The sequence below is a fragment of the Octopus sinensis genome, linkage group LG15 (genome assembly GCF_006345805.1).
Source record: "Octopus sinensis linkage group LG15, ASM634580v1, whole genome shotgun sequence".
NCBI classification, from domain to species: domain Eukaryota; kingdom Metazoa; phylum Mollusca; class Cephalopoda; order Octopoda; family Octopodidae; genus Octopus; species Octopus sinensis.
Genome location: NC_043011.1, coordinates 32,836,122 through 32,863,592, shown reverse-complemented (window position 1 = coordinate 32,863,592; position 27,471 = coordinate 32,836,122). Strand labels below are relative to the sequence as shown.

Genomic DNA, 27,471 nt, shown 5'->3' with positions numbered 1-27,471 from the left:
TCGATTCTGCCAGCTCACCACCTAAATAATAATAATAATAATTTTTCAGATGTTTTTTCAGGTTGGGTGGTACTGAACCTAATGCTCAAATGACAATACGGATAACCTTTATGAGTCGAACATAAGGGGTTATCTCTGTTGTAATCGGAGCACTGGGTTCAATACCACCCAATCTGAAAAAAAAAAAACATTTGAAAACCTTAGAAATACCCTATAATCTAGATGTATTGCAAAAGTCAGCATTACTTAGAATTGCACGCATATTGCATAAAGTACTGTCTGTTTGAGGTCCTTGTTGTGACTTGACAAACAGTGCAAACCCCCAGTAGGCACAATATCTTCAATCAACAACCTCACAATATTGTAAACTGTATGATGTCTATAATCATATTAATGATAATAATAATAATAATAATAATAATAATAATAAATATAATTATAATGTTAACAACAGCATCAACAACAAGAAGCTTAAGGCCCCAAAAAGGTAACACTGTACACACCATGCACAACAGAATGCACTCAAATAAAACAAGAAACTAAACCCCCACAATAAAATATTCTGATGGAGTACAGCAACAGGTGGAGTCTACACTCCTCCATTCCCCTAGAAAACAGGAATATGATGCTGTACACACCTCAAGAATATAGGAATACACCAGGTGACACAACAGAAACTCACATAAAACTACCAAAGAAAAACTTTTAATAATAATAATGATGATAACAATAATAATGATAATAATAATAATAATAATAATAATAATAATAATAATAATATAATAATAATAATAATAATAATAATAGTCTTTCCTCCTATAGGAACAAGGCCTGAAATTTTGAGGGAGGGGTAAGTCAATTACATTGAACCCAGTGTTCAACTGGTATCTAGTTTACCGTCTCCGAAAGGATGAAAGGCAAAGTCAACCTTGGCAGAATTTGCACTCAGAATGTTGTGACAGATGACATACTGCCAGCTTTCCACCTTAATGCCTCAAATTTGGGGGAAGGGATTACGTCAATGACATTGAACCCAGTGCGTAACTGGCACTTATTTAATCGACCCTGAAAGGATGAAAGGCAAAGTCAGCCTCAGTGGAATTTGAACTTAGAACATAGCGGCAGATGACATGTTGCTAAGCATTTCATTCGGCATGCTAACGATTCTGCAAGTTACTACTGGCAGAACCAAAATACTACTACTGCTACAATTACTACTACTACTAATAATAATAATAATAAGTCACTGTCATATCCCTCATTCTCATACACACACGAACATATATATATATATATATATATATATATATATATATATAGTGACGTATTTTTGCCATTTCAATATGGCTAACCCCTAAGGGTGGATGCTACTGTAGTTTTTAGCCCCAGGAGGACACACTCCTCCAGCTGGCCATAGACACACTTTCTGTGTCCTGTCAGTATTTGCAAAGGGAAGTCATCCTTCCCGTCTTCAACTTATGATACACACGGACTCGAGTTTCAAGGTATTGACCTCTCGTCAGCGTGTGACAATCATAGTTGTCGCCGAGAATTAGATTTCCTTCACAAATACTTATACTTTTTCCAGCGCCCACTGTTGCTGATATTGAAAAAGTGAAATCAAACAATGATAAATATCAAAGTGAGTTATATACAGTAGCGGTAACACATCGTGACGTATATATATATATATATATTCATATATACAACGGGCTTCTTTCGGTACCAAATCCACTCACAAGGCTTTGGTCGGTCCGAGGCTACAGTAGAAGACACTTGCTCGAGGTGCCACGTAGTGGGACTGAACCCGGAACCATGTGGTTGGTAAGCAAGCTATTTACCACACAGCCACTCCTACACCTATATTTATTTTCTGTTCCTTTTTTTTTTGTTTTTGCTGTTTTTCTACAAGTGGGTGACCTTTCCTATTGCTAACCACTCAACCATGAAGTTGAGAGTTTCGTTTCATGTCAATCAGTCAAAAGGGAGAAAGTAGAGTTATGTACCTTGTTCAGGGGACATAACACAAGCTAATATAAAACCATTTTTCTCTTTCAGGGGTTTCTCCAACTTTTGTACAAGTAATCCTAGCAGCCCTGAGCTACGTAACCAACTAAATGCAACCATTTTATAGAAACACAACAGCACGTCTATAAAACGAGTGGAGAGCCATTTGCTGTTCCCATCCGCTTATTGTAAACAAGGGTTCCTGACAATGTTTACAATTAAAAAATAAATTTAGTGCAACGCCATCAGTTGAGACTAATATACAGGTATGCCGCTTTAAAAGCTGTATAGAATTGAGTTACTTGATTGAAAAAAAGAGCCAAGCTCAGGTATCTCATTACCAACGTAACTTTAAATTCACGTATTTACTCGTATATAAGTTGCACCCCTAATTTAGTGTTAAATCTTTTTCATACAAATTTTAGGTAAAAAGCATTTTTTATGAAATTATTTATAAATAACCTTTTCTACTACAGGCACAGGTCTGAAATTTTGTGGGAGAGAGCTAGTCGATTACATTGACCTCACTGCGTAACTGGTACTTTTCTATCGACTCCTGAAAGGATAAAAGGCCAAGTCAACCCTCCGCGGAATATGAACTCATAACGTAAAGACAGACAAAATGTTGCTAAGCCTTTTTTTTTTTTTGTCCAGCATGCTAACGATTCTGCCAGCTCGCCGCCTTGAAATTTTTTTTTTACGAATAATAAAAGTAGTTTGTGAACGTTGTTTATTGATAAGCCTGCTACCGAAACTGAGGGCGAGTTCTTGTATGTGATGCGGGAGCAAATGGCTGTGGCTATATTATATTTCATAATGATCCTTACATGGATACATCATCGTCATCATCATCATCGTTATTTTTAATGTCCGCTTTTCTGTGCTTGCATGGATCAGGTGGAGTTCATTGAGAAAGATCTTCTGCAACCTGATGTCCTTCCTGTGGCTAAGCCTCACCTGTTTCGGAACAGGGTAATGTTTCCTTTGACTGGACATGTTTTCCAAGGAAGACTGGGAACGAGTCTTCCTGCGCTTGAAATTATTGTGATTCTCATTTAAAACTCTCCTGTGATGTTAAGACAGAGACACAACATACATACACACACACACACTTTATACATATGTAAGCATTCACACACACACACACACAGCATCTTGATATTTTACCCTGTGGAGGCACCACCTTGAAAAGTTTAGCTGAACAAATCAGCCCTGGTACTGTCTTTTTTTAAAGTCTGGCACTTATTCTATTGGAATTTGTTACCAAACTAAGTTTCAGGGATATAAACAAACTAACATTGGATGTCAAGTAGTTGGTGGTGGGGGTTGAAGGCAAACACACATATGTGTATTTGTATGTATATACAAAGAGTTTCTTTCAGGTTCCATTTACCTAATCCACTTGCAAGAATTTGGTTGGCCCAAGGACATAGAAGAGACTTGCCCAAGGTGTTGTGCAGTGGGACTGAAACTGGAACCATATGGTTGGGAAGCAAACTCCTTACCCCACAGCCACGTCTGTCAAATGAAACAGTAAAACCCTTATCAGCAAACAGCCTACTATCAATATTATGTGACCCTTTTGTTTGAAGTCATGTATCATTGTTTCTCAAAAAAGGGGTGCGTGCCCCACTGAAGGGGTGTGGGTTATTTTAGAATCATGTGTAAGTAATAAGGGAATAAAAGATGCAGTTAGGTTTTAATTAAAGCTCCTTTTGAATATACCATTATCATCATCATGTCCACTTCTTCCCATGCTGGCATAGGTCAGACAGAGTTTTTAGAAGCAGGTTTTCCTTAGCCAGATGTCCTTGTTGTCACTGACCCTTTCTATTTCTTTACTACCCACAAAGAGATAAACACAGAGTGGACAAACAAGGACAGACAAACGGATTAAGTCGATTATATCGACCCCAGTGCGTAACTAGTACTTAATTTATCGACCCCGAAAGGATGAAAAGCAAAGTCGACCTCGGCAGAATTTGAACTCAGAACAAAGCGGCAGATGAAATACCACTATGCATTTCGCCCAGCATGCTAACGATTCTGCCAGCTCGCCGCCTTTCCTGCTTCCAGGTAAAGTAATACTTTCCTGTGGCCAGATATGTTTTTCATGAAAGACTGCGAACAAAGAACATCACTTGTTTGACAGTGATGCTCATTTACAACCATCACGTGATGTCTAGATGAGGTAACCCACCACACACACACACATACAGCAAGCTTCTCCCAGTTTCCATCTACCAAGTTGCATTTACAGCTCTTTGGTCAAGCCAGGGCTATAGCAAACGGTACTTGGCCAAGATGCCACATGGTAAGATTAATCCTGAAACCACATAGCTGGGAGGCAGGCTACTTAACAACACACTCATATATATCACAAATGCCTGATGAACAGTCATGTGAAACTCTCAGTAACAGTTCGTGAAATTTTTCGATGAGTTGTAGTGCACCAGAACACTGTACTCAATATACTCATTGTTAATATTTTTGATTTTATCAATCTTATCTATCATTCTTCCTCTTCCCCACCACCAAAACAACCACAGCTGCAATTGCCACCACCACCACCACCGGTGCCCACCACTATCAACACCCCAATGTTAAGGATATAAGACCAAAGAGGATAGAGAGAAGTGAGATGTGTTCAGTCTTTCCAGCAGCATCCATCCACCCTGTATATGAACAACAAAGAGTGTGTTGTTGTAGTAGTAGTAGTAGTAGTAGTAGCAGCAGCAGCAGTGATAGTAGTAGTCAGTACCTGGCTCCAATCTGATCTGGCAAGGTTTCTACAGCTGGATGCCCTTCCTAATGCCAACCACTCCGAGAGTGTAGTGGGTGCATTTTACGTACCACCGGTCAAACTGTTCAACCAACGCCAGCATGGACAACAGACGTTAAATGATGATGATGATGATGATGATGATGATATTTATGTGTGGAATATATAGAAAGTCAGGAGGTATGAAATAAATATATTTCATTTCATCAGTTGATATCCATAAAATGTTGAGCATTTCACAGCCAACATCATGGGAAAAGAATTTATTTTAGTGTATAATACCAGCATGGAAAGTGAACGTTACACGATGACGATGATGATGTTTGCACTAGGGTATATGTTATAAATTATATAATAGTATTGTACATTCTACACGCTAATACAAATATAGAAGGCTAGCTTATCAGATTTATAGAATATCATCCATCCTACAATATACGCATATAAAAATGTACTGGTTTACTATGTGGTTTGTAGCCTGGTCCACTGAAGGATCTCTCTCATGAGTATCCCCAGATTAGATAAATCCATATATTGTGCATTAAATATACCTGTCTATCACCATTTGACAACTGGTGTTAGTGTGTTTATGTCCCCATAACTTAGTGGTTAGGCAAAAGAGATCGATAGCATAAATACTAGGCTTAAGAAATAAGTCCTGGGGTCAATTTGTCTTTCTAAAACCCTTCAAGGTGGTGCACCAGCATGGCCACAGTCAAATAACCAAAATGAGTAAAAGAATAAAAAAATATATATGTACACACATAAAGAGAGAGAGAGGGTGGGGGTGGGGAATGAAAGACTAAAGGAAACAAGAATCAGTAAAAGAAAGGGCACCCAACTGTAGAGCCCTACCTCATTAGGTCTCATTCAACCCACGCCAGCATGAAAAAAAAACAGGTATTAAAACGACGACGATGATGATGATGATGGTAACTGATGATGATTACCATGAGTTGTTAAGTGCCTTGAAAGCTGTAGTAGATTCCAACACAACCTCATAGAATTTGTGATTTTATGTTCCACCAAAATCTATCTCTTTATCCTAGGCTGTCAATCTACTCAGTCCTACTCGACCAATAATCTCACTTAAGATATTCTACACTCAAGTGATGTTTGATCAAAAGATAACGAATGAAGGAAGGAAGGAATCTAGGCGGGAAAGATAATCCATCACATGCTAGCTTCCCTACACACTTTCAAGTAAGATAGATACCAACATGCAAAGAGTTTTACCTGATTACATAGAAAACGTTTGTCAACAAGACATGAAACTCTGGCCTACAAACACAATAACCTCTAATCACTCATACAAATGCATACACTCTCCCCTTGACACATACACACATGCGCACACAAGGTAATGTTTAATATGTAAACAATTTCTTACCTTTGCAGAAGTATTTCAAGAATTTGGTTTGATGGCATTTCAAAAAAAAGCCAGAAGCATTAAGTCCAAACTGGTTTTCACCTAAATATACAGAACAAGTTAAGTTTACAAGTCTATAAGTTCTGAAATTAATTACTGAGGTAGAATAGTATCATTTTGCCAGACTGTTAAACTCAAAATAAAATGCAATATATCATATTTACTCATGTATAGACCATACCCCATTCATTTTTCACTTTTCCCAGAATATAGGTCACACCCCAGATTTTTCAGTCAAAGTCAAGAGTAATATAGTATGACTTTTAGACAAGAAAAAAATACTAATTCATAAAATGCCACACAGTACAATATCGTATGATATAACATAATACAGTACAGTATATAATATCATTAATATGTGGTTACTTGATCAGCTAGAAACTACAGCCTAATCAAAACCAAACTCTCTAAAGTCACCAATATTAATAGATAACATAGGCGCAGGAATGGCTGTGTGGTAAGTAGCTTGCGTATCAGCCACATAGTTCTGGGTTCAGTCCCACTGCATGGCACCTTGGGCAAGTGTCTTCTACTATAGCCTCGGGCCAACCAAAGCCTTGTGAGTGGATTTGGTAGATGGAAACTGAAAGAAGCCCGTCGTATATATATGTATATGTGTATATATTTGTGTGTCTGTGTTTGTCCCCGTAGCATTGCTTGACAACCAATGCTGGTGTATTTACGTCCCCGTAACTTAGCGGTTCGGCAAAAAAGAGACCGATAGAATAAGTACTAGGCTTACAAAGAATAAGTCCTGGGGTCAATTTGCTTGACTAAAGGCGGTGCTCCAGCATGGCCGCAGTCAAATGACTGAAACAAGTAAATGAATAAAAAAGAATAAAAAGAATTTTATATTATTACTGATTTTTGTTTTCCTTTACTAGGAACAAGGAACACCAGTTTTGAACTCATGATCTTCAAACAAATTGAAGAATACACTGGGTATACATATACATATACATACATACATACATACATACATATATATATATATATATATATATATATATATAGATGAGAAAGTTGGTTTGTGAAAGAACTTGGTTGAATATATAGAAAATAGTAAAAAGTGTAAAAACTACAGAAGGCTTGTTTTAAAAGGTTAAAAAATATATATTTGAGTCAATATGTCTGAAGAATATTAAAAATTTTTTTCCTACAATGACATAGTTTAGAAGAAATGACCGGTTTCGCGTTCAGCTTTTCAAATTTCTTACATCGTTATGTTTGAAAAGCTGAACGCAAACCGGTCATTTCTTCTAAACTATGTCATTGTAAGAAAAAAATTTATAATATTCTTCAGACATATTGACTCAAATATATATTTTTTAACCTTTTAAAACAAGCCTTCTGTAGTTTTTGCACTTTTTACTATTTTCTATATATATATATATATATATATATATATGTATGTATGTATGTATGTATGTATGTATGTATGTATGTATGTATATGCGCACACACACACACAAAGGTTGAAACTTTGAAGCTGCTGCCAACCCTGTACTTGTAGAAGTTTAAAAAAAAACAATTTTCTGATAAAAAGTCCTTCAGATTAATGTCAAATTGTTTTCATACAGCTTGGCTTAATGTCAACTTGTTTTGATATAACTTTTCATTAAAAACAAACACTAATGTATATATACATACATGTAATAATACAATACATACAGGTATGTATGTATGCATGTATGTATGTATGTATGCATGTATGTATGTATGCATGTATGTATGTATGTATGTATGTATGCATGTATGTATGTATGTATGTATGTATGCATGTATGTATGTATGCATGTATGTATGCATGTATGTTTGTTTGTATGTATGTATGTATGCATGTATGTATGTATGTATGCATGTATGTATGCATGTATGTATGTATGTATGTTTGTATGTATGTATGTATGTATGTATGCATGCATGTATATATGTATATATGTATGTATGTATGTGTGTGTGTGTGTGTGTGTGTATGTATGTCATAATTCAGTTTATTTCAAGATTTCTTGCCAATAGAGAAAGAACTGGTTTCTAACCCAGATCCAAGGTTCCTTCATTGGAGTTTCAACATCAACAACAGGGTATGTATGTGCAGATTTGTATGTTTTATGTATGTATTCTCATGCATATAGCTGCATATCTAGATGTATGTATGCATGCATGTATGTATGTATGTATCTGTCTGTCTGTAAATATGTATGTATGTATGCATGCATGCATAAGTACAGACATGGCTGTGTGGTAAGAAATCTGCTTCCCCTTGACATGGCTTCATATGTTCAGTCCCTCTGTGTGGTGCCTAGGGCAGGTGTCTTCTACTACAAACCCAGGCTGACACATTGCCTTGTGAGTGATTTGGAAGATGGAAGCAGAAAGAAGCCCATTGTCGCACACACACACACACACACACACCACACACACACACACACACACACACACACACACACACACACACACACAATAATGGTTTACAAAGAAGAATATGCTAGTTTTGTTGTAAGGCAATGAAGGAAAGGAAAGGTCTGTCAATTTAGGTGTGGCCCCTCATTGGAGAGACAAAAAAATTAATACCATTGGTAATCAATACATTGCTCTTCTGGTGAAGAACTCTACCAGAATCATCAGATTCTTTCTCCTCCTCTGCCTCTCTATCCATGCAGTAAACCAAACTGATTCTACTTTGCAAACTTTCCATACATCCTACTTGTTAATGCTGATAATCACTAAGTTCCTTGGATTGAACTGTTTATTATATTACATTATATAATGTGGTCGATGCCAGCCCTCTCTGGCCTTTGTGCCTGTGGCACGTAAAAAGCACCCACTACACTCTTGGAGTGGTTGGTGTTAGGAAGGGCATCCAGCTGTAGAAACACTGCCAGATCAGACTGGAGCCTGGTGCAGCCTCCTGCTTCCCAGACCCCCAGTCGAACCGTCCAACCCATGCCAGCATGGAAAACAGACGTTAAACAATGATGATGATGATGAATAAGGGGGCAAGCTGGCAGGATTGTTAGCACAGTGGGCAAAATGATTGGTGGTATTTCGTTCATCTTTACGTCCCCGGTTCAAATTCTGCTGAGGTCAACTTTGCCTTTCATCCTTTCAGTCTTGATAAAATAAGTACCAGTTGAGCACTGAGGTCAATGTAATGGACCCAGTCCCTTCCTTGCACTTACTAGCTTTGTGCCAAAATTAGAAATCAATATTACAACAGAGTAAAGAATATTTGGCAACATAAAGTGGCAGTCTTGATTAGGGTTTGCGACATTATGTTGGCAAATAATCTTTACTCTAGAGTAACTGTTTCTGAATATATCTCATTCAGAGATTTAGAAATAATAATTTTCTACCAATATTACAATATACACATTAAGGTGGCCAAATACCAGAATCATTAGAATCATTGGCATCCCAGACAAAATGCTCAGCAGCATTTCTTCTCGTTCTTTACATTCTGAATTAAAATTCCACCAAGGGTGGCTTTGCTTTTCATCCTTCTCGGGTCAATAACACAAATGCCAAGCACTACAGTCACAGCAATCAACTATTCACTCATCTAAAATTTTATGCCATGTGCCTATATTACAGGGGATTATTGTATTTTAATGTGAATAAAGAACCCTTTTTTTGTCAAAAATTAGGTTAAAAAAAATATGGGAGTTTCTTATACATGGATAGTATTAAAATCCCTTTCAAAACCGTTTTTCCAAATTTTAAGTGCACAAAATTAGGGGTTTCCTTATACGTGTTAAAATACGGCATATAATATATATTTAAATAGATACTTGAATATACATAATGTAGATAAATGCACTGTTATTTATACTGGTTTCAGAGGTTCTGAGTCATATTGCATTCTGCATAAACCTATCCTAATTAAAAACTATCGTTATCATTGTCATTGTTTGGACAGTTTGACAGGTGCCAGTGAGGCAGGAGCCCGAACCAGGCTTCTGTGTCTGTTTGGCAGAGTTTTTATGGCCTGATGCCCTTTCTAACACCAACCACCCAGCAGAGTGAACTATATGGTCAACTAATGTATTATATGAAAATCAGGAAAACTTATAAGCCACTGCTAATGTATAGTGATTTAGATTCAAATTCTCTGGGTAACTGCGATAAAAGAATTTTTTTTCAAATGACGAAGACCTGTTGCTTGCGAAGACCTGTTGGGGCAAGTGAAATCGGAATCGAAATTGAACCAATCCTATGACTGGCACCCGGCAGATGCCAGGACCCCTGGACTGGAGATACGTAAAAAGCACTATTCGAATCGTGGCCGATGCCAGCGCTGCCTCGACTGGCTTCCGTGTCGGTGACATGTAAAAAGCACCATCTGAATCGTGGCCGAAGCCAGTGCCGCCTCGACTGGCTTCCGTGCAGGTGGCACGTAAAATGCACCAATCCGACCGTGGCCAATGCCAGCCTCGCCTGGCACCAGTGCAGGTGGCACGTAAAAAGCACCCACTACACTCACGGAGTGGTTGGCGTTAGGAAGGGCATCCAGCTGTAGAAACATTGCCAGATAAGACCGGAGCCTGGTGCAGCCTTCTGGCTTCCCAGATCCCTGGTCGAACCGTCCAACCCATGCTAGCATGGAGAACGGACGTTAAACAATGATGATGATGAGGAAGCAATCCTCTGAAATCTGTAACAGGATTTTTGGTTATTTTACTACTTACTCAAAGAACAATAAGATGTTTATATATCATCTGTGATCTCCACTGCTAAAGCTTTCAGACAAACAACTGTAAACTTAAAGTGATAGCATGTTGTCAACTTAATGTGACAGTCCCATAAAAGGGAAGAATGCTACTGTTATTTAGCCCTAGGAAACATTGTTTCCTGTTGGACTTGCCACATTTTCTGTGTCCTTATGTTTTCAAAGTGGAGATAACCACCTCCACCCAGCAAAGCCAGCAACCAGAGACTAGTTTCAGAGTTATTGCTCATCATCAATCCAGAGTAGCATGGCTTGCTAGTTGTCGATGCCTATCCATCTTTGAACACATATATTTCAAGTGAATAACAAGTGATAAACAACTGTAAACTTAAAGTGATAGCATGTTGTCAACTTAATGTGACAGTCCCATAAAAGGGAAGAATGCTACTGTTATTTAGCTCTAGGAAACATCATTTCCTGCGTCCTTACGTTTTCAAAGTGAAGACAACCACCTCCACCCAGCAAAACCAGCACCAGAGACTAGTTTCAGAGTTATTGCTCATCATCAGTCCGGAGTAGCATGGCTTGCTAGCTGTCGATGCCTAAACATCTTTGAACACATATATTTCAAGTGAATAACAAGTGATAAACAACTGTAAACTTAAAGTGATAGCATGTTGTCAACTTAATGTGACAGCCCCATAAAAGGGAAGAATGCTACTGTTATTTAGCCCTAGGAAACATCATTTCCTGTGTCCTTATGTTTTCAAAGTGGAGACAAGCACCTCCACCCAGCAAAACCAGCACCAGAGACTAGTTTCAGAGTTATTGCTCATCATCAGTCCGGAGTAGCATGGCTTGCTAGCTGTCGATGCCTATCCGCCTTTGAACACATATATATTTCAAGTGAAATGCATTCACTGATTTTTGAAAATAGAAATAACATATTTCTAAACTAGTCTCTGGATGCTGGTTTTGCTGGGCAGAGGTGCTTGTCTCCACTTTGAAAACATAAGGACGCAGGAAATGTTTCAAGTCCAACAGGAAACGGTGTTTCCTAGGGCTAAATAACAGTAGCATTCTTCCCTTTTATGGCACTGTCACATTAAATTGACAACATGCTATCACTTTATCATGTTGCTACTGCATAAATCTCTCTGAGAGATTTAGAAATAAACTGTAAACTTATCTGCATTTATAGATATTGGTGAGCCCCTTCGGTCAGACACTGACCATGGGTTTGCACCTAGAGAGTTACCCTCTGAGGCACAAGTCTGGGCAAGGTTGTTTTATGGAAGATCAGCAGTTGCCCATGCATACCGGCCTCCCCTCTCCACGTCACCGATGTTGTCCAAGGGAAAGGGAAGGGCCAATACAGCTTGGCACCTGTGACGTCGCAACTCATTTCTACAGCTGAGTGAACTGGAGCAATGTGAAATAAAGTGCCTTGCTCAAGAACACAAAACGCAGCCCGGCCCGGGATTTGAGCTCACAACCTCACGATCGTAAGCACGATGCTCTAACTACTGAGCCACGCGCCTTCACATTAGCTATTCTATTACATATTATGCTTTGTTATAATCCCTCCGTCATATTGCCATCTAAAACTCATGTGTCCCTAATATTACATAACTTAGACACTCTCACATAACTACTGTGTTATATTAGAATAATAGTTTTGGCTGAGAGACAAACCTAAAAAAAAAAAGCCTTGATGTGGGCACTTAATCTGCTAGAAATAGCAGACCTGTTAAAAATATATTCCTTTAGTCATTCACTACTGTTTGCATTACGAATAATGTAGGCCAGAATACACTGAACATAAGCCAAAATAACAACAACAATAACTACTAGACCATAGGCATAAGCTAAACTGACTACAACTACTCACCAACAACGACGATGACAACAGCAACAACAATGACAACAACAACAACAACAATGACAACAACAACAACCAATATAGACAAACACCAACTATTTAAGTTTGGACCATCATTACTAAAGTATCTTAAGGATCATTAGGATCTGCTGATGTCCCTCTCCCTGCTCAGAAAAGGAACTTTAAATGATTCACTTCAGGATACAATATGACCCTGAGTGTATGTACATAGACATAGACATACACATATCTATATCTATATCATCATCATCATCATTATCGTCGTCGTCATCGTCATTATCGTCATCATCATCACCATCATTTGACATATACTTTCCATGCTGGCAAACCAGAGAACTGTACCAAACTTTACTGTCTAATTCTGCATGGATTTCTGCAGTTGGGAACCCCCCCCCCTAACACTAACCACTTTACAGAGTGTACTGGATGCTTTTTACATCGGTCTCTTTTGCTGAACCGCTAAGTTACGGGGACGTAAACACACCAGCATTGGTTGTCAAGTGATGTTGGGGGAGGGGGGGACAAACACAGACACACAAACATACACACACACACATATACATATATATGACGGGCTTCTTTCAGTTTCCGTCTACCAAATCCACTCACAGTGCTTTGGTCGGCCCAAGGCTATGGAAGAAGACACTTGCCCAAGGTGCCATGCAGTGGGACTGAACCCGGAACCATGTGGTTGGTAAGCAAGCTACTTACCACACAGCCACTCCCGAAACTTTTGGTGGCAGTGAGTTAGTTGATGACATCCACCCCCAGTGTTGAACTGGTACTTATTTCATTGATCCCCGCCCCACAAAGGATGGAAAGTAAAGAAGACCTTGGCAGACTTTGAACTCAGAATTGAAAGCCAGAAGAAATGCTGCTAAGCATTTTGTCCAGTATGCTAACGATTCTGCCAGCTTGCCACCTTATTACAAACACATAATAAAATTGGATAAATCAGGAAGGTCGAAAGGTTAGAGGTTAAACACTTCAAGTTTTTTTTTTTACAGGGAGAAATCTGAGGTTCACTTACACATATATAGTTTTCCATGTATGCTTTCACAGTCATATATCATTTTATTTGTTATGTTAGAGTTTGCACTTCATTCTGGAAATAGATAAGGTTTAAAATTATTCTTTACATGCAACAGAAGTAATTCTATATTTAAAAGGAAGCTATCTGCGTATCATATTAAACATACATACATTGCAAATGGTTGATGTTCATACTGCACCTGGTGCTGGTGCTGTATGAACATTTAATGTGGTTTTAGAGTCAAGTTTTGGCTGCTATTTCAAGCATACCCTAAATTATAATTTTAATAAAAATTATTACCTTTGAAGGTTTTTATTCCTATGCTGGCCACTTGATAAGATCGATATTTAAATAAAAATCGTATCCTTATTCATATAAATTTATATATACACTAGCAGTATCGCCCGGCGTTGCTCGGGTTTGTAAGGGAAATAACTATATAAGCATAGCCATTTCTGTTTTGGTGTCTTCAAGCCATGAAGTCGTTGTTCTAAAAGAACGCTGGTCTCCTTGACAACGCTTTACGACGTTGATTTCCTTACACTCCCTTCCCCACAGCTTCATGAGGGAGGGAAGAAGGGGGAGAAGCAACACAGGTGCAGGTGTGACCATGGACGCCAACTCCGCCGCCATCGACACACGAAAAAATATGCGTTAAAATGGAAAAAAATGATGTTAAATTATTTTTTAAATCGTAGACTCATCGCAGACGCACGCTAATACCCAGACGGGCTCGATATGAATCACGACTATAAGATACCCGAATTTGGTTAAACTGCACCGCAAAATGTGGGAGTAGTTAGGAATCTAAATCGTAGGAGACAGACACTCACACAACTACAGTTTTATATATATAGATATATATATATGTATATCTATATCTATCTGTCTATCTATCTATCAATCTATCTATCTATCTATCTATATACGTACATACAATACATATAAGTTAACATAATATAATGTCTAAAAGTTGATGAACCACCTATTGATCCCCTCCATTTTCTTATTGCTATATATATATATATATATATATATATATATATATATATATGAATTATGTAAACATTTTTCATAATATCAACAAGGCTAAATCTACAAAGTGAATTAATTGGGAGTAAAAGAGAAAACAATATCATTGTTATAATTTTGATAACTATTATTGGTTCCAAATTTTAGCACAAGGCCAGCAAATTTAGGGGAGGAGTAAGTTAATTACATCGACCCTCCCACCCAGTGTTCAACTGGAACTTATTTTATCGACCCCGAAAGGATGACGGCAAAGTTGACCTAAGTCGAATTTGAACTCAAAATGTGAAGACAGACAAAATTTTGCTGAGCATTTAACCTGCCATACTAAGGGTCCTGCAAGCTTCCTGTCTTATTTTGATATTTAAAATTAACAACAATTAGGAAAAGGAAAAAAATAATATCATCCTCATTATCAGCATTGTTGTATTTTTTTGTCTATTTTCTATGCTGGCATGGGTCGGAGTTATTCTGGATAGGTAAGAGGATAACATCTCCCTCATTGGTTTCCTTCTTAGCTTGCCTTCTATGGCTGGTTCCTAAACACCAACTACACCACAGAGTGTACTGGACATTTTTTTAAGGCATCAGCATCAGGGAGATTATCATGTGCTCGATAAAATGAAAGGGACCTCTTGGTTCCATTATTATCAAAGTGCACTGAGTGCATTGCACCATGGCACCAACACTGGACAGTATAGAGATGAGAGAGTGAGGAATAGCAAGTGGCAGATAAACGGTGAGGAACAATACCAAACTGCATGTGGAGAGTATGGGTTGCATTTGGATCAGATGTGATCCCCTAAGCACATGCTTCAAGATGGGTGAAACCAAAATAATTCATCCTTCTCTTCCTCATCATCATCATTTAATGTCTGTTTCCCATGTTGGCATAGGTTATTTATGACGAATTTTAGAAATGCAAGACAAAATGGAGTCTTACCTCAAAATAACTTCAAAATCCACTAATCTAACAATTTCTTGAAGTCTGATATTCCAAGTGAACAACTGGACAGTGCAGAAGGCTACCTGTTAACAAAGCATTAATATTATTCATTTGTGACATTAATATAAAGTTTTAATCACCAACAAATCTTTACAACAATAAACAACAAACTGAACCTTTCAGGTGAGATGATAAAGGATCGAGATGCCTAGTGCCTTGCTGTAATCGAGAAGACCTGTAATCAAGGCGTCGATCTGGCAGAAATGTTAGCACGCCGCGCGAAATGCGTAGCTGTATTTTGTCTGCCGTTACGTTCTGAGTTCAAATTCTGCCAAGGTCGACTTTGCCTTTCATCCTTTCGAGGTTGATAAATTAAGTACCAGTTACACACTGGGGTCGATATAATCGACTTAATCCATTTGTCTGTCCTTGTTTGTCCTCTCTGTGTTTAGCCCCTTGTGGGTAGTAAAGAAATAGGTATTTCATCTGCTGTTACATTCTGAGTTCAAATTCCGCCGAGGTCGACTTTGCCTTTCATCCTTTTGAGGTCGATAAATTAAGTACCAGTTATGCACTGGGGTCGATATAATCAACTTAATCCCTTTGTCTGTCCTTGTTTGCCCCCTCTCTGTTTTAGCCCCTTGTGCGCAATAAAGAAATAAGAAGACCTGTAATCTGCAGCAGAAGTGTTAAGACTGGTCCTTCTGGTAGTGTGAAGCACTTGTAGTGGTGTCATGTAAAAGTGTCTGTGTGGGACCACGTAAAAGCACCCATGCAGTGCTATGTAAAAGCACCTGTGCAGTGTCACGTAAAAGTGTCCGTGCGGGCACCACGTAAAAGCACCCAGCACATACTGGAAAGTGGCTGGCATTAGGCAGGGCATTTGCCTGCAGAACACCATACCAAATCAGACTGGAGCCTGGTGCGGCTCCCCAGCTTGCCAGCCCTGGTCAAACTGTCCAACCCATGCCAGCATGGACAACAGATGTTAAATGATGACGAAACACCCGTTTCTACCATGGTATTTTAAAAATGGGATTGTTTTTTTATGCACATCAAATGGCTTTGGAGTTCCTGTAGAGTAAAATAGCAATCAAAGGGGTCTGGGTGTGGCTATGTGGTAAGAAGCTTGTTTACCAACCACATGGTTCTGGGTTCAGTCCCACTGCGAGACACCTTGGGTAAGTGTCTTCTACTATAGCCTCGGGCTGCCAACCAAAGCCTTGTGAGTGGATTTGGTAGACGGAAACTGAAAGAAGCCTGTCATATATATGTGTGTGTTTGTGTTTGTCTGCTCCCCCCCCCCATCATTGCTTGACAACCGATGCTGTCGTGTTTATGTATCCATAACTTAGCGGTTCAGCAAAAGCGACTGATAGGATAAGTACTAGGCTTACAAAGAATAAGTCCTGGGGGGTCAATTTGCTCGGCTAAAGGCAGTGCTCCAGCATGGCCGCAGTCGAGTGACTGGAACAAGTAAAAGAGCGAAAGAGTAAGAACCACTGGATTAGAGAAACGGCAGAAAAAGTTTTCTGCTAGAATAACTAAAATGCATATAAAAACGAAGACAAGTGCAGGCCTTTTATTAAACTATTTTGTTATTCTACAGACTTGTGCATTCCATACAATAAAATAAAATAAAAAAATCTGACATTGAATCGATGATGAGGATAACAACAACAGCAATGGTGGCAGTAGTGCTGATCTTGATTTGATTTTCTCTAACTGTGGATTTCATGAATTTGAAAATATACTTCAGACCCGCATATTTTATGTGAGTGAAAGCTTGGAACGGTATTTTATAGTCAGGAATATAAAACACTGAACTGTTAAACAATTACCGAGTTAATCCGGGATACTTTCAAGCATACCACTTCACTAGCATTGGTAGACCGTAAAAAGTAGCATTACGTAACACGTCGAAGATGACAATATGATATTCGTGTTCAGTTATGTTGTGCCAGCAATCATTACAACAATCTTTGCAGCATTGTTTTATTTAGAAGTGGCTGGAAAATAGCCTGCAGCTCAAGGCTCTAAAATACTTCTCACATCATTCCATTATAATGGTGAATGTGACATTATATTGTATACTGTTCAGTCTAGTAAATGGGAATATAGACATTATACATTGATACATGCTGACTAGAGACTTCGCTTTAGTTTTTATAGTCACCTTTTAGGTGTTATACCTTTTGGCTTTCTTCAGGTTCCTATCATATTTGGTAATATTTTCAGAATTTGGAATGGAACACTTTATTAGTCCTCATTCCATTGTTCCAATCAGGGTTATTCTTTTATTAGTTATAGTCCTACTTGTGATGCTGCTGGTACCTTTAACTTGAACCAGAGTATATATATATTATAAGAGAAAAAATCAATCAGAAAGGAACTCTATCTCACTCAAAATATCTTTTGATAAGCATAACAAATGTGCAACCGGTAAAAAGAACTTTCACCTAATTAAATACACTCTCCTTTACTTAAATTATTTTGTCAGCATTTTCTTCATTTCCTTTATATATATATATATATATATACACACACACACATACATACATGCACATATATATATATATGTATACATACAGGGTGCATAAGGCATTTGAGGACATGCCTTTTTGGATCATTGCTGCATTTTTTACTAACTTTGTATATTCTTTGTTACAGAAAATAATATAATAGCAGACCCTCAGCTTACTCAAGAAATGAAGAGGCATACAGTTATTGTGGTTATAAAGGCTGAGCGTAGTGATTTAGAAATATCTCGATTTTTAAAAGTTGCCAGGTCCTTCGTTTACAAAGATTGTAAGGAGCTAGAGACTGAATGTATCACCAGTATCAAAGTATAAAAAGCATTCTAAATGCTGTGAAATCATCAGAACACCTGAATTTATCCAGCAAGTTCAACAGATCATTGATTACAATCCCAGAAAGTCCATGAGGTCAATTGCAAAAGATCTTCATGTGTCAGAAGGAACAGTCAGAAATGTTGCCCATTACTTTCAAGTATACATGATGAGGAAAGGTCAATTCGTAAGAAAAAGCAAAAGAACATCACTACATCAGATCTAAACGACTCTTAAATAAACTGAAAAATCCAGCAGAAGAAAATTTGATTTGGTTTTCTCAAACAAGAAAATCTTTGATCAAGATCAAAAAGTTAACAAGAAATGACAGATGGTTATGTGCAGACCCTTCTGAAGTTCCAAGTGTTATGCATACACAATTTCCTTCAGCCGTCATGGTTTTAGGGGTTGTCAGCAATGAAGCACATGTGATGCCTCCTTACCTCTTTCCACAAGGCCTTAGAGTTAACTCTGCTGCCTACATTGAGGTCCTAGAAATAACTGTTAAGCCCTGGATAGACAGTGTATGCAACGGGAAGGCCATATGTGTTTCAGTAAGACTCTGCACTATCACACATGGTTCTAGTAACACAGGAATGAATGGCTGAAAATTTTCATGATCACATAACCCCTTACATTTGGCCTTCTAATTCCCTGTATCTCAATCCACTGGACTATTACATGTGGAATGTTGTTGAGAGAGAGAGGTCAATGAACAAGCCCATAACACCAAAGATTCTTTGAAAGCTGCCATAGTCAGAGTAATGTCCAAAATGAACCAGGACCATTTAATTCGAGCATGTAGATGATTCAAATCTCATATAGAAGCAGTTGTTGAAGCTGAAGGGGGCTTTATTGGATAACATTATAGAAAAGAAGGTTTATTTCTATCCTCATAACATGTTTTAATAAATAAAGTTATTATCTGTTATTATAATATCTGTTTTTTTTTTCTATAAACATAAATCTGTCCTCAAATATCTTACACACCCTGTAACTTATATACACAATCTAAACTACTACAAACTACTGTAATAAAGGCTTTGGTTTGAAATTCCAAAAATGTTACTGAATATAACAATCATTAGAAGAAAGTCGGGGGTTACAGTCACTGAAACACTGCAACCAAGATGAGGACATTCATCATCATCATCATCATCGTTTAACAACCGCTTTCCATGCTAGCATGGGTTGGACGGTTTGACAAAGGTCTGGCAAGCCAGTGGGCTGCACCAGGCTCCAATCTGATCTGGCAATGTTTCTACAGCTGGATGCCCTTCCTAACTCCAACTGCTCCGAGAGTGTAGTGGGCGCATTTTATGTGCCACTGGCCTGGGAAGTCAGTCAGGCGGCACTAGCTTCGACCCATGCTCGAATGGTGCTTATTACATGGCACCAGCACAGGTGCTAGTCAGGCAGTGCTGGCCATGACAACAATTTCGATTTTGCTTGACTCAACAGGTCTTTTCAAGCACATCATATTACCCGACGCTTCAAGGGTACTTTTAAATGGGCCAGTCATACAACACTGGCATCAGCCACAGCTGTGATCTTGCTTTACTTGTCAGGTCTTCTCAATCACAACATATCTCCAAGGGTCTTGGTCCATATTAGTCCAAATATATGTATAAGAATTCTTTTGAATTTTGACACAAGACCATCAGTTTTTGAGGATAGCGGGTAAGTCAATTGTATCAACCCCAGTATTTTACTGGTACTTAATTTTATTGACCCCCACAAAAAGATAAAAGGCAAAGCTGACTTTGTCAGTCTTTGAACTCAGAACATAAAGAACCAAAAGAAATGCTGCCAAGCATTTTGTCCGCTGTGCTAATTATTCAGGCAGCTCATCACCTTATTCAGTGTATAATAACGAGGATAATTCCTTATCTCACAAATTCAGACGGAATATAAATATATCATTCATTGCTAAGAAGAATATTTGGTTAGAATAAAAGGACACAGGCAAGCACAATAAATCTTACTTGACTCAAATGTTGCCTCCAATTTTTTTATGTAAGTGTGCACAAAAATTAGTATTGTGTGAAAATATTGTTTCTTAGCAAAATGTGTGCACATACCAAGTGGAATATACTCTCGTCAATAAAACCATAATTATCTCTAGCATCAATTATTTCTTTTTTATGGTTATTGTATGAGAAAGACTAGTTTCTCAATGAACAATCATTTGATCAAATCATCTCAATACATCATTAGAATGAAACAATTATTTAACAGCTGGGTTTATTAATCGAATCAAAACTGGAGCTGGTAACTACCACCCAAGTGCTTCAATTAAAAGAATCTGATTTCATCTTTGAAACCTTGTGTGCACTTGTCTTTTTTCCTATGCTAGTTGTAAAAATTGTGTGCACATGTGGCTAAGTTTGCTTCCCAACCACACGGTTCCAGGTTCAGTCCCACTGTATGGCACCTTGGGCAAGAGTCTTCTGCTATGGCTTTGAGCTGACCAAAGACTTGCGAGTGGATTTGGTAGATAGAAACTGAAAGAAGCCTAAGGCGGTGAGCTGGCAGAAACGTTAGCATGCCAGGTGAAATGCTTAGTGGTATTTCATCTGCCATTATGTTCTGAGTTCAAATTTCGCTGAGGTCAACTTTGCCTTTCATCCTTTCGGGGCCGATAAATTAAGTACTAGTTACGTGCTGGGGTCAATGTAATCAACTTAATCCTTTTGTCTGTCCTTGTTTGTCTCCTCTATGTTTAGTCCTTTGTGGGCAATAACGAAATAAGAAACTGAAAGAAGCCTATTGTGTGTATATATATATATATATATATATATATGTGTGTGTGTGTTAGTGTGTGTGTGTATGTATGTATATATATATATATATATATATATATATATATATAACGGGAAGCTTTATGAAAATAGACAAAAGACGAAGGCAGGTTTACGGAAATAAACAACAGACGAAGGCAGGTGGAATACAAACAAACAATTGTATTAGTATGGCGCTCAGGAAATATAAATAAAACAAGTCTTTATATATATATACACACACACACACACACACATATATAAGAGGGTGCTGAAAAGTTCCTAGCTTTAAGGGTATTGCAAAAGGTCTGGTTGGAGGCCCAACCTTCCGGGTTCTTTTACAGAGCTTAGGAAAATTGAAGGACCATTGCAATAAGTATGTGAATCTGAGAGGAGAATATCATCATCATCATCATCATTGTTTAACGTCCATTTTCCATGCTAGCATGGGTTGGACGGTTCGACTGGGGTCTTGGAATCCAGGAGGCTGCACCAAGCCCCAGTCTGATCTGGCAGTGTTTCTACGGCTGGATGCCCTTCCTAATGCCAACCACTCCGTGAGTGTAGTGGGTGCTTTTTACGTGCCAGAGATCTCGGTCCTTCGTCATTGCCTCTGGGAGGCCCAACGTTCAAAGGTCATGCTTCACTACCTCATCTCATGTCTTCCCGAGTCTACCTCTACACCGGATTCCTTCAACTGTTTGGGAGTGAGTAAAAATCATAATTAACCGATCCTCTGGTATTTTGCTTTACCCAAAGCCAGGAACTTTTCAGCACCCCACCTCACACACACATACACACATATATATATGTGTGTGTTTGTGTTTGCCACACCCACCTGCCCACAACCTGACAACTGATATTGATGTGTTTATGTCCCCATAACTTAGTGGCTCAGCAAAAGGGACTGATCGAATAAGTGTCAGGCTTTAAAAAAGAATAAAAATAAGTTTTGGGGTGGATCCATTTGACTAAAATTCTCAAAGGCAGTGCCCCAGCATGGCCACAGTCTAATGATTGAAACAAGTAAAAGACAAAAGATAAAAGATATACAAACAAACTCACTGCTTAACAGCTTAAAAGGAATGGGGCTTGACTTGAATGCATCTACCTCTAGAGCAGGGGTCGGGCAACTTTTTTTAACCAGTTACCCCAAAATATATTCATTTATGTGGATGTTACCCCCTTGGTTCGAAACGAAGAAAATCATAGATTCTTTGAATTGAAAAGGTTTCTTGAATCTCATTTACTCTTTTACTTGTATTAGTCATTTGACTGTGGCCATGCTGGAGCACCGCCTTTGGTTGAGCAAATCGACATCAGGACTTGTTCTTTGTAAACCTAGTACTTATTCTATCGGTATCTTTTGCCGAACTGCTGTTACGGGGACATAAACACCCAGCATCGATTGTCAAGTGATGTGGGGGGGACAAACACAGACACACAAACATATACACACACATACATCATCATCATCGTTTAATGTCCGTTTTTCGCGCTAGCACAGTTTGGACGGTTCGACCGGGGTCTGGGAAGCCAGGGTCTACACCAGGCTCCAGTCTGATCTGGCAGTGTTTTTACAGCTGGTTGCCCTTCCTAACGCCAACCACTCTGCGAGTGTAGCAGGTGCTTTTTACGTGCCACCGGCACAGACATATATATTTATATATATACACACATATATGATGGGCTTCTTTCAGTTTCCGTCTAACAAATCCACTCACAAGGCTTTGGTTGGCCCGAGGCTATAGTAGAAGACACTTGCCCAAGGTGCCACACTGTGGGACTGAACTCAGAACCATGTGGTTGGTCAGCAAGCTACTTACCACACAGCCACTGCTGCACTTATAAACACTCCTCTGTTTATATGAAGAATTACAATTATAAATATAACAAGCATAAAACAAACGAGATAAAATAAATTAATATCCTCATTATGCTACAAAATGATTTTTCTAGAAATATTTTCACTTCAGGTTTTGAAGAAATGATCTTTCATTTTTGTAACAGATACATCAAAACTGAGGTATTTTGATGCCAGAGCAATTTGGATACAGTCTTCGGGGTCCAATCAATGTTGTTGAATGGTTGAATTGAATAACTACTTAAATCTACTAGAGAATGCAATGATAGGGTGTGGCTGTTTGGATGCTGACAATGTTGCAGGGCTGACTGGACATTTGGCCTATTTTGGTGACAGTGCTTTTGGGCATTGATGGCAAACACACACACACACATCATCATCATCATCATCATCATCATCATCATTATCATAATCATTGTTTAACATCTGCTTTCCATGCTGGCATAGGTTGGACTGAGGACTAGCAAGCCAGGAGGCTGCACCAGGCTGCAGAAATATATGCACACACACACACACATCATCATCATCATCATCATCATCGTTTAACATCTGCTTTCCATGATTGCATGGGTTGGACAGCTTGACTGAGGACTGGCAAGCCAGGAGGCTGCACCAGGCTGCAGAAATATATGTGCGCACACATGCATACAGAAATATATGCACACACACACACACACACAGAAATAAATGAACACATACACACACACATGCATACAGAAATATATGCATGCACACACACACACACACACACACACACAGAAATAAATGAACACATACACACACATGCATACAGAAATATATGCGCGTGTGCACACACACACACACACACAGAAATAAATGAACACATACACACACACATGCATACAGAAATATATGCGCGCACACACACACATGTATATATAGAAAGTAAGAGACATTACACATGCCTACAAGCATAACTAGATGGTCACACAAAGAGAGAGAGAGAGAGAGAGAGAAATAGACAGAGACAGAGAATGAGGGGGCTTGGGAGAGAACTAAAGGGACATTAAAGCATCTAACGTCAAATAAGTCAGTGTTGAATCATCGATGTCAAATAGGTGTCACCGAAATTGCTGTACCAAAAATGCCACATACTCCCAAGCTCCCATTATACAAGATAACCATCATGCCACTCACATCTCTAGCACCCTCTTCCTCTTTCAGTCATTTTAGCATACAATGAATGACCAGCTATTTCAGATACACTTGTACTTTTTCTCTGCATTTTTTCTTCTCTCCTTGTCTATTGTTTCTGCAGAAAGAGAATATTCTCGAAATATAAGACTTTTAATTTTTCCTGAGTGTAAACTTTATACACCCTGTATGCTTGTATTTTCTTTTTTTTTTTTTTTATACCTCAACTTTGTGTTTTCTTTTAAATATTTTTAATACCATAATAATGGTATACTATAGCTACAATGCTTTACTCCATCAACCAGCTGCTGCATAGCAAACTACGGCATGGTTGCAGTCTAAACTGATGCACTGAATAGCTAGCATACAAAAAGAAAAAATCAATTTGTAACATCTGGACTTCCAGTTAAATATCTTCGTGCCAATGTTAATTGTCTGCTTAAACACGATTGGCTCAAAGTAACCCACTTCTTTGCCTTCTGGCCATGTGAAACACCGCTTAACTCTTTTGATACCAACCTGCCTGTGACCAACCCAAGTCCTATGAATATAAACTTTCTTTTTTAACCCTTTACTATTTAAATTGGCCCTATCCCGCCCCATGTTCAAGCTGACCACATCTGACTTGTCATACCTACCCTACAATGTCATTCTTAGAATAAATAATAATGTCATCAAAATCTCAGAGCTATGAGATAATACATGGTAAATTCAAATCAGTGTGACGAAGTAAACATTGCATTTGATCAAACAGATGTAGGAGTGGCTGTGTGGTAAGTAGCTTGCTTACGAACCACATGGTTCCAGGTTCAGTCCCACTGCGTGGCACCTTGGGCAAGTATCTTCAACTATAGCCACGGGCTGCCAACCAAAGCCTTGTGAGTGGATTTGGTAGAGGAAAACTGAAAGAAGCGCGTTGTATATATGTATATATATATTTGTGTGTGTATGTTTGTGTGTCTGTGTTTGTCCCCCCAACATCGCTTGACAACTGATGCTGGTGTGTTTACGTCCCTGTAACCTAGCGGTTTGGCAAAAGAGACTGATAGAATAAGTACTAGGCTTACAAAGAGTCCTGGGGTCGATTTGCTCGACTAAAGGCGGTGCTCCAGCATGGCCACAGTCAAATGACTGAAACAAGTAAAAGAGAGTGAAAACTTTAGCATTTAACCCAACCATATCCAGCCCAAATATTCTTCCTGTTTTATGTTCAAACAGACCAGATCTGGTCTCTCACACCTACCCTACAGTGTTATTCTAATAACAAACAATCACATCATCAAAATCTGGAAGCTCCAAGATAATGCATGATTAATTCAAAAACTACATGAATAAAATAAGAATTACATTTGACAGAGAAATCTGAACGCTAAAGATTTAAAGAGATCCAGATTAAACCTTTCCATCAAAATTTTTACTTTAATGTTCCAAATACCAGCTGAAGTAATCACAAAGTCATTTTCTTGAATTCCTCGTTATTTTCTAAGTCAATTGATTGTAGGCAAGTAATTATAAGGAGTCAGTATGGAAAAAATGGTTAAAAACAATATGAAACAATGTAATAGCTTACTTATTCATTTGGTTGTGAAATGTTTTTCCTTTTGAGGTCAACTTCTGTTATATTCAACATTTGTGTCTCATCTAGAAAAAAAAAAGAAAAGAAACAAACAAAATAAATACACTGTAAGTAATACTGTTTACATCATCATCATCGTCATCATCGTCATCATTAGCATCATTGCCATTACCACCACCATCATCATCATCATCATCATCATCATCGTCATCATCATCGTCATCATTAGCATCATTGTCATCAGCATCATCACCATCATCATCGTCATCTTCATCATTGTCATCGTCATCATTAGCACCATTGTCAATACCACCACCACCATCATCAGCATCATCATCGTCATCACCATCATCATCATCATCATCATCATCATCATCATCATCATCATCATCATCATTGTTGTTGTTGTTATCAGCATCGTCATTGTTGTTATCATTATCACCGTCACTGTTGTCATCATCATCATCATCATCATCATCACCACTATAATAACTCAATATCCACTTTTCCATGCTTGCCTGGGTCAGACGGAATTTGTCGAGGCAGAGTTTCCACAGCTGGATGTCCTTTCCTTTTCTCTCCAACCCTCACCTGTTTCCAAGTGAGGTGACATTTCTCCAAGGCCAGACATATTTTCCATGGAAGATTACAAATGAGAAACTTTTCATGTATGATGATGATAATGATGATGATGATGCTCATTTACAACCATCACATGATATTTAGGCAACCATATACACACACACACACTTTGGGTAAGTGTCTTCTGCTATAGCCTTGGGCTGACCAAAGCCTACTGAGTGAATTTGGTATATGGAAACTGAAAGAAGCTTGCCATATATATATATATATATATATATATGAAATGAAAAGACTGCAAGATGCAATGAAAATTTTAGAAAAAAATAAGTAACTAAATGAGTGGAAATTGAACCGGTGAGTGTTAAATAATAAGGCACTAAAAGAGAATGACTCTCCCCAGACACAATAATATATATATATGTATGTGTGCGTGTGTGTGTGTGTGTATATATATATATATATATATATATATATATATATATATATATATCATCATCATCATCATCATCGTTTAACGTCCACTTTCCATGCTGGCATGGGTTGGACGGTTTGACTGAGGACTGGCGAGCCAGATGGCTGCACCAGGCTCCAATCTGATCTGGCAGAGTTTCTACAGCTGGATGCCTTTCCTAAGGCCATACACACACACAAACATATATATATATATGTGTGTGTGTGTGTGTGTGTATATATATATATATGTATATATATATATATATATATATATATATATATATATATATATATATATATATATATATAAAGATGGAGGCACATGGCCTTGTGGTTAGAGTAGTGGACTCGCGGTCGAGGGATCGCGGGTTCGAATCTCAGATGTGTGTGTTTATGAGTGAAACACCTAAGCCC

At 38.3% G+C, this 27,471-nt stretch overlaps 1 long non-coding RNA gene across 1 annotated transcript in view; it reads right to left on the bottom strand.

Moving 5' to 3' along the window:
- Positions 1–27,471, bottom strand: part of LOC115219653 — a 171,191-nt gene that overhangs the window by 2,874 nt on the left and 140,846 nt on the right. The window contains exons 4-7 of the long non-coding RNA XR_003882355.2: positions 26,017–26,087; positions 15,796–15,881; positions 13,821–13,895; positions 6,180–6,260 (exon numbers count right to left, since the gene is read on the bottom strand). This is a non-coding gene — a long non-coding RNA (uncharacterized LOC115219653). The remainder of the gene's footprint in view (positions 1–6,179; positions 6,261–13,820; positions 13,896–15,795; positions 15,882–26,016; positions 26,088–27,471) is intronic.